The following is an 11744-nucleotide window of genomic DNA, read 5'->3' as shown; positions in this document are numbered from 1 at the left end:
ACTTGCAAATGCGCACACACACACACACACACACACACACACACACACACACACACACACACACACACACACACACACACACACACACACACACACACACACACACACACACACACACACACACACACACACACACGTATACCGTATACTGTTCTTGTAATCTTGATAATCACAATCAACACAAACACTCAGTTAAAACCTGCCCATATAAGGTCCTATATGCCAACAAAATTATTTGTGGGTTTCCGTGGCAATGTTTAAATGAGTGTAATTAGGAGCAGAGTTAACGAGGTGTGGAGATTCCGAGAGGATGTTGCACGCAAGACACTCTTAACCCCTGCTCAAACAATCACATCACCACTATCCCCACCATCCCCTATGGACTGTCTCTACCTCCTAACCCACCCAACCCATCAACTCAACTTCTGAAAGAGAGCACTTATCTACTCTCTGTCTTTGAACATGGCACTCCCTCTATCACTTCATCTTTTCCCATCCCGCTTTCTACTCCCTTCTTCTTGGTCTTGCCCACTCAAACACCTCTCTCTCTCTCTCTCTCTCTCCAGCTAAACTTGACCTCACTTCAAACCACTTTCAACTTTGAACATGCACTCTTGGACTTCACAAGGGTCACAGTATGTGTTTGTATTCACTCTCTTGTGACATTTCCAGAGGACAGGAAGAGTTTCCTTGGTGTAAAAGAGCACTGCTGCTCACCAGGTTTTAGAGCGAGTTCAGTCAAAGTAACCAAAGAAGCATACATCATCTACCCTTATACTGTATGATGGTAATGAACACAATCCACCAAGAGTTCTGTCTCTAGGGTGAATTTTCAACATTGACATCTATCTCTCTTTTCACCCCCTCCTTCCTTCTCTCACTCATTATCTCTCTCGCTCTCACTCTCTCATTACCCCCCCCAGCTTCCTGTCACAGAGGAAGTGCCTCACCCTGCTGGCTGGCTCCCCATTGGTCCTCAGAGGAACAGTGATTTGGGGGGAGATAGGGAGGGAAGGACAGGGGGATAGATAGAGGGAGCGGGAGACGTAGAGAGGGAGAAGGGCACGAGACAGGGCATTGGGCAGGCAGGAAGATGAGCGCCAGGCTATATTAAAGGAGAGAAAGAGAGAGAGAGGACTGCTTAATGCGTTCAACATGACGGCAAGGAAATGGCTTTGAAGGCGTAAGCGGTAAGAAGAGCGCTACAACAAGCAAGTCAGGAAACTGTCCATGCAGAGACTTTAGAAAACAACAGAGAGAGTTAGTGAAAAAGAGATGGGCTGGCAGGAGAGAAACCTCCATAATGTTTTTGTTAATTATACTGTATTACCGTATCAATGCAGTGGCATTTATTTTTATGTTCTGTTCAGTATTTTTTTGAATGTACTTTGTTTATGTACTTTTGTTTGTAACTCATATAACCCGCAGGTGGTCAGATGTGTTTCTATAATTTCAGATGGAGCATGGTCTTATCAGCAGAGTTTTCATTATTCCTTCAAACATGTCTGTCATGCAGTACACTTTTTTCCTCTCTCTCTCTCTCTCTCTCTCTCTCTCTCTCTCTCTCTCACCCTCTCTCTCTCTCTCTCTCTCTCTCTGTCTGTCTGTCTGTCTGTCTGTCTGTCTGTCTGTCTGTCTGTCTGTCTGTCTGTCTGTCTGTCTGTCTGTCTGTCTGTCTGTCTGTCTGTCTGTCTGTCTGTCTGTCTGTCTGTCTGTCTGTCTGTCTGTCTCTGTCTCTGTCTCTGTCTCTCTCTCTCTGTCTGTCTGTCTCTCTGTCTGTCTCTCTCTCTCTCTCATATGTCCCTTCAACTTTCCTCTCCTCTTCACTCTCTCCTTTCCTCTCTCTCTCTCTGTCTCTCTCTCTCTCTGTGTCTTTCTCTCTCTGTCTGACTCTCTCTCTGTCTCTCTCTCTCTCTCTCTCATATGTCCCTTCAACTTTCCTCTCCCCTTCACTCTCTCCTTTCCTCCTCTCTCTCTCTGTACATTGTCTGTGTTCAACCATTCTCTCGCCTTTCCTCTCTATTTTCGTGCTTCTTTTCTTTCTCTCTCCCTCTCACTCTCTCAGTACAGTCTCTCCCAATCCTTGTACCAGTGTCTGATTTTAAGCTGACGCTGGGCATGGTTTGGGGGGGGCCGTGCTGAGGATTCTGCAACAAGTTGTGCGTGTGTGTTTGGGTGTTGATGGGTCTTTTTGTGCGTTAGACCGCTGTGCCACTCGGGAGGCGCAAGATATTGCTTTTTGTGGTAACCTTTAGAATTTGTTAAATATTCATCTGACCTCACAATGATTCCATGCCATTGTTGTTAGATACAAGTCATGTATTTACTGATGAGTATATGTACAGCCTGTACAGGTTACTAATAAATAGTATGATACATAATGCAAATCTGTGCTGTTTGTAGATTTTTTTTATTACTTTTTGATATTTTATAACCTAAGATTGAAATAGATTCAATTAATAAATAGTTTGAAAATGTTGATTGATCTTTGAATGCAATATAAAGAGCTGAGAAACACTCTTTTCACGCCACTTAGATACAGCTATGACCAGAAGTGACCTTTTCCTAGCAGATTAGGAGAATTTATGCATCAGATTAGGATAATTAACATAGCAGGTTTGGAGAATTAGATTAAGGTTAGGAAAAGGAGTACGGTTAGGGTTAGCGAAAATGTTCTCCTAACCTGCAACGAAAATCACTTTTGGCCTTAGCTCTATTGAAGTGCTGTGAAAAAAGTGTGTAGCTTAAGGGTTCCCAAACTCTTTTGGCCCATGACCCCATTTTGATATATGAAAATTCTCAGGAGCCCAGAGCACTGATGGTGATATCAAGACAACTGGGAGCTCTGAAAAATTTGAGGTCAAATCATGACGCCAGTGATCCTCAGGTCGGAAAGTCGGAGCTCTAGAAAGAGGCCAGAGTTCCCGAGTTGGAATGACCGTTCAAATGATTTTTCCCAGTGGTAGATCGTTTTTTCCCGAGATCGAAGTTGTCTTGAACACACTGAAGTCGGAAGTCGGAGATTTTCAAGTTCCCAGTTCTTTTGTATGCGGCATTATTGCTCAGAGGGAGACGGCAGGGTATTCCCTTTGAGACAGGAGCAAAAACTCCTTCGTAGTGACCCGTGAATGCATTCGGTCACATGACAGCTCAATCAGTTGTTCGACTTCACTTACCCGCATGTCAACTGAGCCAGGATCACAGTCAAATGGATTGGGAAGTAGGTCCCAAAGTGCTCTTCCAAGCGTTGGAGGTGAGCAGTGATCACTCGTGTGGGACATTTAAAATGCTGTTTTCTGTTAGAAACATGCACAGCCGAGGGAAGGGGGCATGGTTAGCTTTTGAAAGACTCTCCAATAAGAATTATTTCCTCTGAATCGGTCGCTTGGTTTTTGTATTTCCGCTGCATGCTTGCAAATACTGTATGTCTTTTACATAGGCAAGGAAACATTTTCTTTTCATTACCCAGACAGTCAACCAGTTTTTTTGCATCCATTGTGAAAGACAACAGTAACTCTCTCAATGCGAACAATCTTTCCAACACTCACCCTCGATAACCACCAAGCCTCATTGCGAAATTGTTTTTCAAACAGGCGTGCGCGCAGTTGACGTGGTTTAATGGTCCTAACAATCGAAGTTGCCTGCTGCAGTATATCTCCGAGTTCTGTGCTCAGCTCTTTTGCCACCAGCTGTGTATTATACAATGCGTCCATATTGCAGAAGGAGACATATTCATAACTAGAGTGCATAACTAGAGGCCTGCCCCTGTTCCCTAATAGATGAAGCTCTTCTCTCTTTCTTTCTCTCGGAGGACCTAAGCCCTAGGACCATACGTCGGGACTACCGGCCGTGGTGACTCCTTGCTGTCCCCAGTCCGCCTGGCCTTGCTGCTATTCCAGTTTCAACTGTTCTGCCTGCGGTTATGGAACCCCTACCTGTCCCAGACCTGCTGTTTTCAACTCTTAATGATCGGCTATGAAAAGCCAACTGAGATTTATTCCTGATTATTATTTGACCATGCTTGTCATTTATGAACATTTTGAAAATCTTGGCTCTCTCTAATTTTCTCCTTCTCTCTTTCTTTCTCTCGGAGGACCTGGGCCCTAGGACCATGCGTCGGGACTGCCGCCCGTGGTGACTCCTTGCTGTCCCCAGTCCGCCTGGCCTTGCTGCTATTCCAGTTTCAGCTGTTCTGCCTGCGGTTATGGAACCGCCACCTGTCCCAGACCTGTTGTTTTTCAACTCTTGATGATCGGCTATGAAAAGCCAACTGAAAATTATTCATGATTATTATTTGACCATGCTTGTCACTTATGAACATTTTTGAACATCTTGGCATAGTTCTGTTATAATCTCCACCCGGCACAGCCAGAAGAGGACTGGCCACCCCTCATAGCCTGGTTCCTCTCTAGGTTTCTTCCTAGGTTTTGGCCTTTCTAGGGAGTTTTTCCTAGCCACCGTGCTTCTACACCTGCATTACTAGCTGTTTGGGGTTTTAGGCTGGGTGTCTGTACAGCACTTCGAGATATTAGCTGATGTACGAAGGGCTATATAAAATAAAATTGATTGAAAAATTGATTGATGAAGCCCCATCTATGCAAAAGCCCACCATTCCATCCCATAGAATCTGGTTTTCGTCAATATTGCCACGCAGCACACATCAACTGTGCCGTTTCATACTCGGGAATCGTGAGACAGAACACTATGTCCCCATGAATAACATCCCTCGACATGTACAGTAAACAAAAGTCAATGCATGGGTATCTCGGGCATAAACTGGGGAGTTTGAGTCCTTCAATCAGAGTATCATCTTGATTGCTAGTAATAGCATACATTATTTGTTTAACAGTGTTATCTGATAAAGGTATTGATGTGAGTTTCTGTGCCTCTGCCTCCCCACACATTGTTTTCACCGCATCAATTGCAGCCGGTAATATCAAAGGTCCTGCAATAGTGTGTGGTTTCATAATGTAGCGGGCCTAGCCATTAACCGTGGGAATGACTGAAGTGCAACGGTCAAGTGCTGCCTTTTCCCATGATCTAAGTCTCTGGTTGAATTTGATCTTTTAGATTTGAATAATTTTCATTTAGATTTTTAAGCTTAAACACATCACAATAATTTTTGAAATTCTCCTGCAACCCCATTTTTATATCAGGCTACATAGTACATAGTGTCGCGACCCCTAGTTTGGGAACCGCTGGTGTAGCTGTATCGAAGTGACATGAAAAGAGCTTCCACTTTAAAAGAGCAGACATCTTTTATGTCCAAGCCGTTGTTTTGCCAGAATTGTAAAAGGTACGAACATGTATCAAGTCTGTGCCGAAGAAGCGTTATTGAAGAATTTGAGGGTGTACGATTTCGTAATTGTGATGGCAGCCACATTACCAATTCCCCGGAGTGCCCGGTTATGGTAAAGGAGTATGAAGTGGCAAGGGTCAGGACTATACAGCAGGTCTCCTACACGGAGGCACGTGAAATAGTTGAAGGAGCAAAGGGAGCTGAAGAAATGGCGATGGATGATCCGCAGACTGTGGAGATTCAGAGTGTTGTTCAACAGTTGAGGGAAACTCAAATGCTGATTTTGAAGAAGGTGGATTTTAATGGTGTTTATTGCACATGTGATTAATTGTACTGCACAAACTAACAAAAAGTCAAAGAAACTGGACATAATAGCATCTGCGGCTGAAAGGTTTTTGGGTTTCCAGGACTTCACTGCCGAAACATTGCAAAGAATACTGTCCGAAGATGCTCTTCCTTCTCAGGCCCCAGAGCTGGTAGTGATTGGTGTTGGCAGTTGAATCTGAATAAAGAAGTACATTGAGTTTTGTTTAGTTCATTTAGTTTAGTTTTATTTTGTTCATTATTTGGGATGATATACAGCCAAAACAGTAGGTGGCGGAATGCACTTATATATTTAGTTTGCGAACCGCAGTAATGTCAAATGAGACCCCGTACAGTAGGTGCCGGCAATACACCAATAGGTGTAGTCTGCCATAAAACTTTAAAGAAGAAGAAGAAGAATGCGGTCATGCGCAGATGTTACATTTGGTAGAAGCGGTAATGGCGCTTGAACCTCACGGCGGTGGAAATAAGAATGAATGGACGTTGGTCTAGAAGAATGGAAAAGTAGCAAAATTGTTGTGGGAAATAATGTGTAGTTCTGATAATACCCCATTGTATCTTGTAGGAGTCATTTTTGGGTGAAAAAAAAATGATATGCCTGTCACGAGATGGATTGGTAGATAAGTGGGTGGCGGGGCTGGTGTTATCATCAGCTCCTATACAGCTCAATTGTTATGGAATGGTCTGCCTATCTATGTGAGAGACGCAGATTCTGTCTCGACCTTTAAGTCTTTATTGAAGACTCATCTCTTCAGTTGGTCCTATGACTGAGTGTCGTCTGGCGCAGGAGTGTGAAGGTGAACGGAAAGGCACTGGCGCAACGAACTACCCTTGCTGTCTCTGCCTGCCGGTTCCCCTCTCTCCACCGGGATTTTCTGCCTCTAACCCTATTACGGGGGCTGAGTCACTGGCTTACTGGTGCTCTTCCATGCCGTCCCTAGGAGGGGTGTGTCACTTGAGTGGGTTGAGTCACTGACGTGATCTTCCTGTCCGGGTACGTGCCGTGGGGGAGATCTTTGTGGGCTATACTCGGCCTTGTCTCAGGGTAGTAAGTTGGTGATTTGAAGATATCCCTCTAGTGGTGTGGGGGCTGTGCTTTGGCAAAGTGGGTGGGGTTATATCCTGCCTGGTTGGCCCTGTCCGGGGGTATCGTCAGACGGGGCCACAGTGTCTCCTGACTCTTCCTGTTTCAGCCTCCAGTATTTATGCTGCAATAGTTTATGTGTCGGGGGGCTAGGGTCAGTCTTATGTCTGGAGTATTTCTCCTGTCTTATCCGGTGTCCTGTGTGAATTTAAGTATGCTCCCTCTAATTCTGTCTCTCTCCCTCTCCCTCCCCTCCCGGAGGACCTGAGCCCTGGGACCATGCCTCAGGACTACCTGGCCTAATGACTTGCTGTCCCCAGTCCACTTGGTCGTGCTGCTGCTCCAGTTTTAACTGTTCTGCCTGCGTCTATGGAACCCTGACCTGTTCACTGGACGTGCTACCTTGTCCCGGACCTGCTGTTTTAGACTTTCTCTCTCTACCGCACCTGCTGTCTCTAACTCTCATTGATCGGCTATGAAAAGCCAACTGACATTTACTACTGAGGTGCTGACCTGTTGCACCCTCTACATCCACTGTGATTATTATTATTTGACCCTGCTGGTCATCTATGAGCGTTTGAACATCTTGGCCACGTACTGCTATAATCTCAACCCCAGCACATCCAGAAGAGGACTGGCCACCCCTCAAGAGCCTGATTCCTCTCTAGGTTTCTTCCTAGGTTCCTGCCTTTCTAGGGAGTTTTTCCTAGCCACCGTGCTTCATTGCTTGCAGTTTGGGGTTTTAGGCTGTGTTTCTGTATGGCACTTTGTGACATCGGCTGATGTAAAAAGGGCTTTATAAATACATTTGATTGATTGATTGATCATACGTGCCATCAGCGAGTTAGCTAATCAGACAGGTAGCTGGGGATTGGCTGTCATTTCCTATAAAAGCGCTGTGTTTTGTGTTGTTCGGTGCTGGGAGTTGAGCGGAGAATGTCTCTCCATGGGGGTCGAGCCCGAATGCAAGTGTCCATGTCGTGCGCCTCCCGAGTGGCACAGTAGTCTAAGGCACTGCATCACTACAGATTTGGGTTCAATCTCAGGCTGTGTCACAACTGGCCGTGACCGGGAGTCCCATAGGGCAGCGCACAATTGGCACAATTGGCCCAGCGTCGTCCGGGTTACTTGGCTCATCGTGCTCTAGCAACTCCTTGTGGCGGGCCGGGCACCTGCAGGCTGAATTTGGTCGTCAGTTCAACAGTGTTTCCTCCGGCACATTTGTGCAGCTGGCTTCCGGGTTAAGCAGGCGGGTGTTAAGAGGCGTGTGACTCGACCTTCGCCTCTCCCGAGCCCGTTGGGGAGTTGCAGCGATGAGATAAGATCGTAATTGGATCGCAATTGGATATCACGAAATTGTGGAGAAAAAGGAGGTAAAAAATGGGTGTTTGCACTGGACCAGTGTCTGTGGGACAAGAAGTCTTACCAGCTAATTCGAGTGAGGAAGTGGGAGGCTGTGCTGACCACGAACTGAAACTGGAGCTGATTGGTGATCCGAGAGCAGAGGACCGAGAGAGGCATTGGTACAATGTAAATCTAGGAGATTTAGCTCCGCTAAGTAAGGGACGTGTTTCTTCCTGTATTCCTCTTACACTACTTTCTCTCTCTGGGCTGTTTCGCCACACCACTGAAAACCACTATCATCGGCAGGTTTCTCTGCCGTCTGTCTCCCTCTCGTTCAGCACCTGAGGCGTGGCCATCGGAGACATTGCCAAGCAGTGTAAGACTGGGCGCATTCCAGGACAGGGAGCTGTGCAGATCTGGATATCGCTAGACGGAGACGTTTACTATTTTATTGTTGTGGGGATATAGTTCTCGTCGCGCCCGAGAAATCCAGAACCTATCTCCACCCTGTATATGTTGTCTTGTCTGTCATTCCCCCTCCATATTTTGTCCTTTAGAGGGGTTGGCAGAGTAGAGCAGGGCCAGGGGAGGGTCCCATATTGTGTGCAGCACCAGAGTGAGATTGTAGTGCCTTTCACCATATTGTTTGCAGTGCCTTCCCTTAGAATAACTATCTTGTTGCGGTGCCACATCAGAATAATTCAGTGTGCAGTGGAGTGAGATTTGTAGTGCCTTTCACCAAATTGTTGCAGTGCCATATCAGAATAATGCAGTTTATCACTTTTACATGCCCGATATTTACCTGAGGGAGTAAGGGGGAGAGTGTATTGTGTCGACACAGTCCGGGAAATCGTACAATCTGCTGTGGGAGGTGGGGTACAATCCATGTTAACCTATGAATTGAAAATAAAACGTACCTGTTCTGGTCTTCTGTTTTGGGGTTGTGTGCCTGAGAACATTAAATGCTGTGTTGGATGGAGTTAAAAGGGGTTCACAATAAACTGTGACATGCCGACTTGTGGAACCCGTTCAAAACATCCAAAATTATGGAGAAAGCATTGGGTAAAGTAGAATGAGTGAAGATCACGAGAAGTAGGCTTGTTCTGGTTTCTGCGGATCAGAAAAAATGTGTGTTGGATATCAATTGAGCTGATGGATATTACGGCGCAGGGCACCTGTCAATGGGGAAATGTCTGGAGTCTCAGATAATGTTGACATTACTCTATTAATGAAAATTCCAGGAGTGGTTGATGCACGTAGGATGAATCATATGGTTAATAGCAGGAAGGAGAAGTGTTGGTCTGTTCTAGTGTTTTTTTGTTATGTGGAGTCTTGCCCTACTCTAGTGCAGCTGGGATATGTGTACTATACTGTCAGAGCTTTTGTAAACCGACTTTACAATGTTCTTGCTGTAAAATATTTGTACATGTAAGAAGTGTCTGCAGACAAGAGAAGCTGAAATGTGGGAAAGATTACTATGAAGGAGATTTCGCATTTTTAGTAGAAGAGAATAGCCATGGAGCAAAATATTGTAACTGTGGTGGAGAGCGCAAAGTGCTCTATAAGGGCGAGAGGTTGCCAAAATCAAGGCAGGAGAGAGTCTCCTATGCGGAGGCTGTCAAAAGGGTAGAAATATCGAGTATCTCTGAAGGTTCGGTGGTAGTGAAAACCGGTAGGCCTACACTGTAGCCTGAGTATCACCAGCTCCCTATGTAACTGGGTCCTGGACTTCCTGGTGTGTGGTCCCCAGTTGGTGAAGGTAGGCAATATTACCTCCACAACACAGCGGCCTCACAAGGGTGCATCCTCAGTCCCCTCCTGTAATCCCTGTATACCCACAACTGCGTGGCCAAGTTCGCTATAGATATGACAGTAGTAGGCCTGATTACCAACAACGATGAGATGGCCTACAGAGAGGAATGCACTCTGACGGCGTGGTGCCAGGTAAACAGCCTCACTCTCAACATCAGCAAAATAAAGGAGATGATTGTGGACTTCAGGAGGAACCAGGCTCGGCACACCCCCATCTTCATCAACAGAACCGCCGTGAAGACGGTCAAAAACGTCAAATTCCTCAGCATACACATCTCTGAAGAGCTGAAATGGTCAAATCACACAGATCCGTGGTGAAGGCGGCATGACAGTGACACAACCTCAGGAGGCTGAAGAAATTTGGTCTGTCCCCGAGGGCCCTCAGTGTTCTACAGGAGCACCATCGAAAGCATACTGTTGGGCTGCATCACAGCCTGGTACGGCAACTCCACCACCACTGACCGCAAGGTTTTACAGAGGGCAGTATGCTCAACCGAATGCATCATTAGGTGCACACTGCCTGTGAACATAAACAATGTAACTAATTTAGAACAAGCAGCCCCATTCTACATCTGGCTAGCTAGCTGCCCCAGAGAGCTCAACAACTCAACATAAGTGTATGTTACAAGCATAAACAAAGTCTACTTATAAAGACTCAAAAGCTGGGTTACATGTAGCCTAGTCAGTGTATGGAAAAGTCGGAGGCAGGGCTAACTAGCCAGACACTTCAGAGGACTTGGGCTACTTGGCCTGGATAGTGGTGAGAAGCAACTGGCATAAGGGGAGGTGTGCACCAGTGTCACGACTTCCGCCGAAGTCGGTCCCTCTCCTTGTTCGGGCGGCGTTCGGCAGTCGAAGTCACCGGCCATATCCGATCCACTTTTAATTTTCCATTTGTTTTGTCCTTGTCTTACACACCTGGTTTCAATTCCCCAATTACTTGTTCATTATTTAACCCTCTTCCCCCATGTTTGTTTGTGAGTGATTGTTTATCTGTTCATGAATGCGCACGTTAGGCTGGTTACGCTGGGTTATGTTAAACCCTTATTTGTATTTCGTGTTAGTTTGTGCCGTGTGCTTTTGGGTCGCCAAATAAAAGGCTCCGTTTTGCTACCAACTATCTGCTCTCCTGCGCCTGACTTCCTACAGCCCTTCACGCATACCATTACAACCAGACACTGTAGCCCCCTTGCATGACCTGCAGAGAGAGTGGGACAACTTTTTTCACAGGGGTGTAGGGCTAAAATACACTTAAGTCAAATGTGCATATTTATCTGATTAGAATTTCAGATAAGCTATATTAGCCAAATTGTCCAGTCAAATAGGCCTGCAGCTTCTCTTTGTTGCCCTAGAAGACAAATAATTGATAGGCTAATACATTATAAATAAATCAGTACTCACAAGAATACATGTCTTAAATGATAGAATGAAGGCATCATCTAGCTGACATCTGTAAAGTTCTCTTTCAATGTTGCTTCTCTTGACGGGACCAGGGAGAGAAAGCGATAGCTCTTAATAGGGTAGCCTGAATATTATTCCCTTGCAAACATTTTCAGATTAAAAACAGTGAAAGAATGCACTTTGTCATTGATGCATATTTTACGTGGTTGAATACTGACAGCTGTTATGTAAAAGGATCAATCTCTGAATAAGACACTCATCCATATTTGCTTGAGAAATAAATCTTACCACACTTTTCCCAGAGACCAAAATAACATTTGCTGTATCTTTGTACTGCAAGAAATACTTAATTCTGCAGAAGTTCATTTCATACTAGGCTACATGTGAAATGTTATAGGCCTGTCAGTGTCCAGATTTCAGTTAGTATTCCATTTAATCCATCTCAGGTTCAAGGTGATACTTTTAGCTCTCATTTCAGCT

At 45.4% G+C, this 11744-nt stretch overlaps 1 long non-coding RNA gene across 1 annotated transcript; it reads left to right on the top strand.

Moving 5' to 3' along the window:
• Positions 1-996: 996 nt before the first annotated feature.
• Positions 997-4578, top strand: LOC139546923 (uncharacterized). The gene is made up of 2 exons (XR_011669287.1): positions 997-1190; positions 3812-4578. It is a non-coding gene; the product is annotated as an uncharacterized lncRNA (long non-coding RNA).
• The last annotated feature ends 7166 nt before the right edge of the window (positions 4579-11744 follow it).

Source organism: Salvelinus alpinus, chromosome 1 (assembly GCF_045679555.1).
Source record: "Salvelinus alpinus chromosome 1, SLU_Salpinus.1, whole genome shotgun sequence".
Lineage (NCBI taxonomy): Eukaryota > Metazoa > Chordata > Actinopteri > Salmoniformes > Salmonidae > Salvelinus > Salvelinus alpinus.
This window is presented reverse-complemented; position numbering and strand designations above follow the sequence as displayed.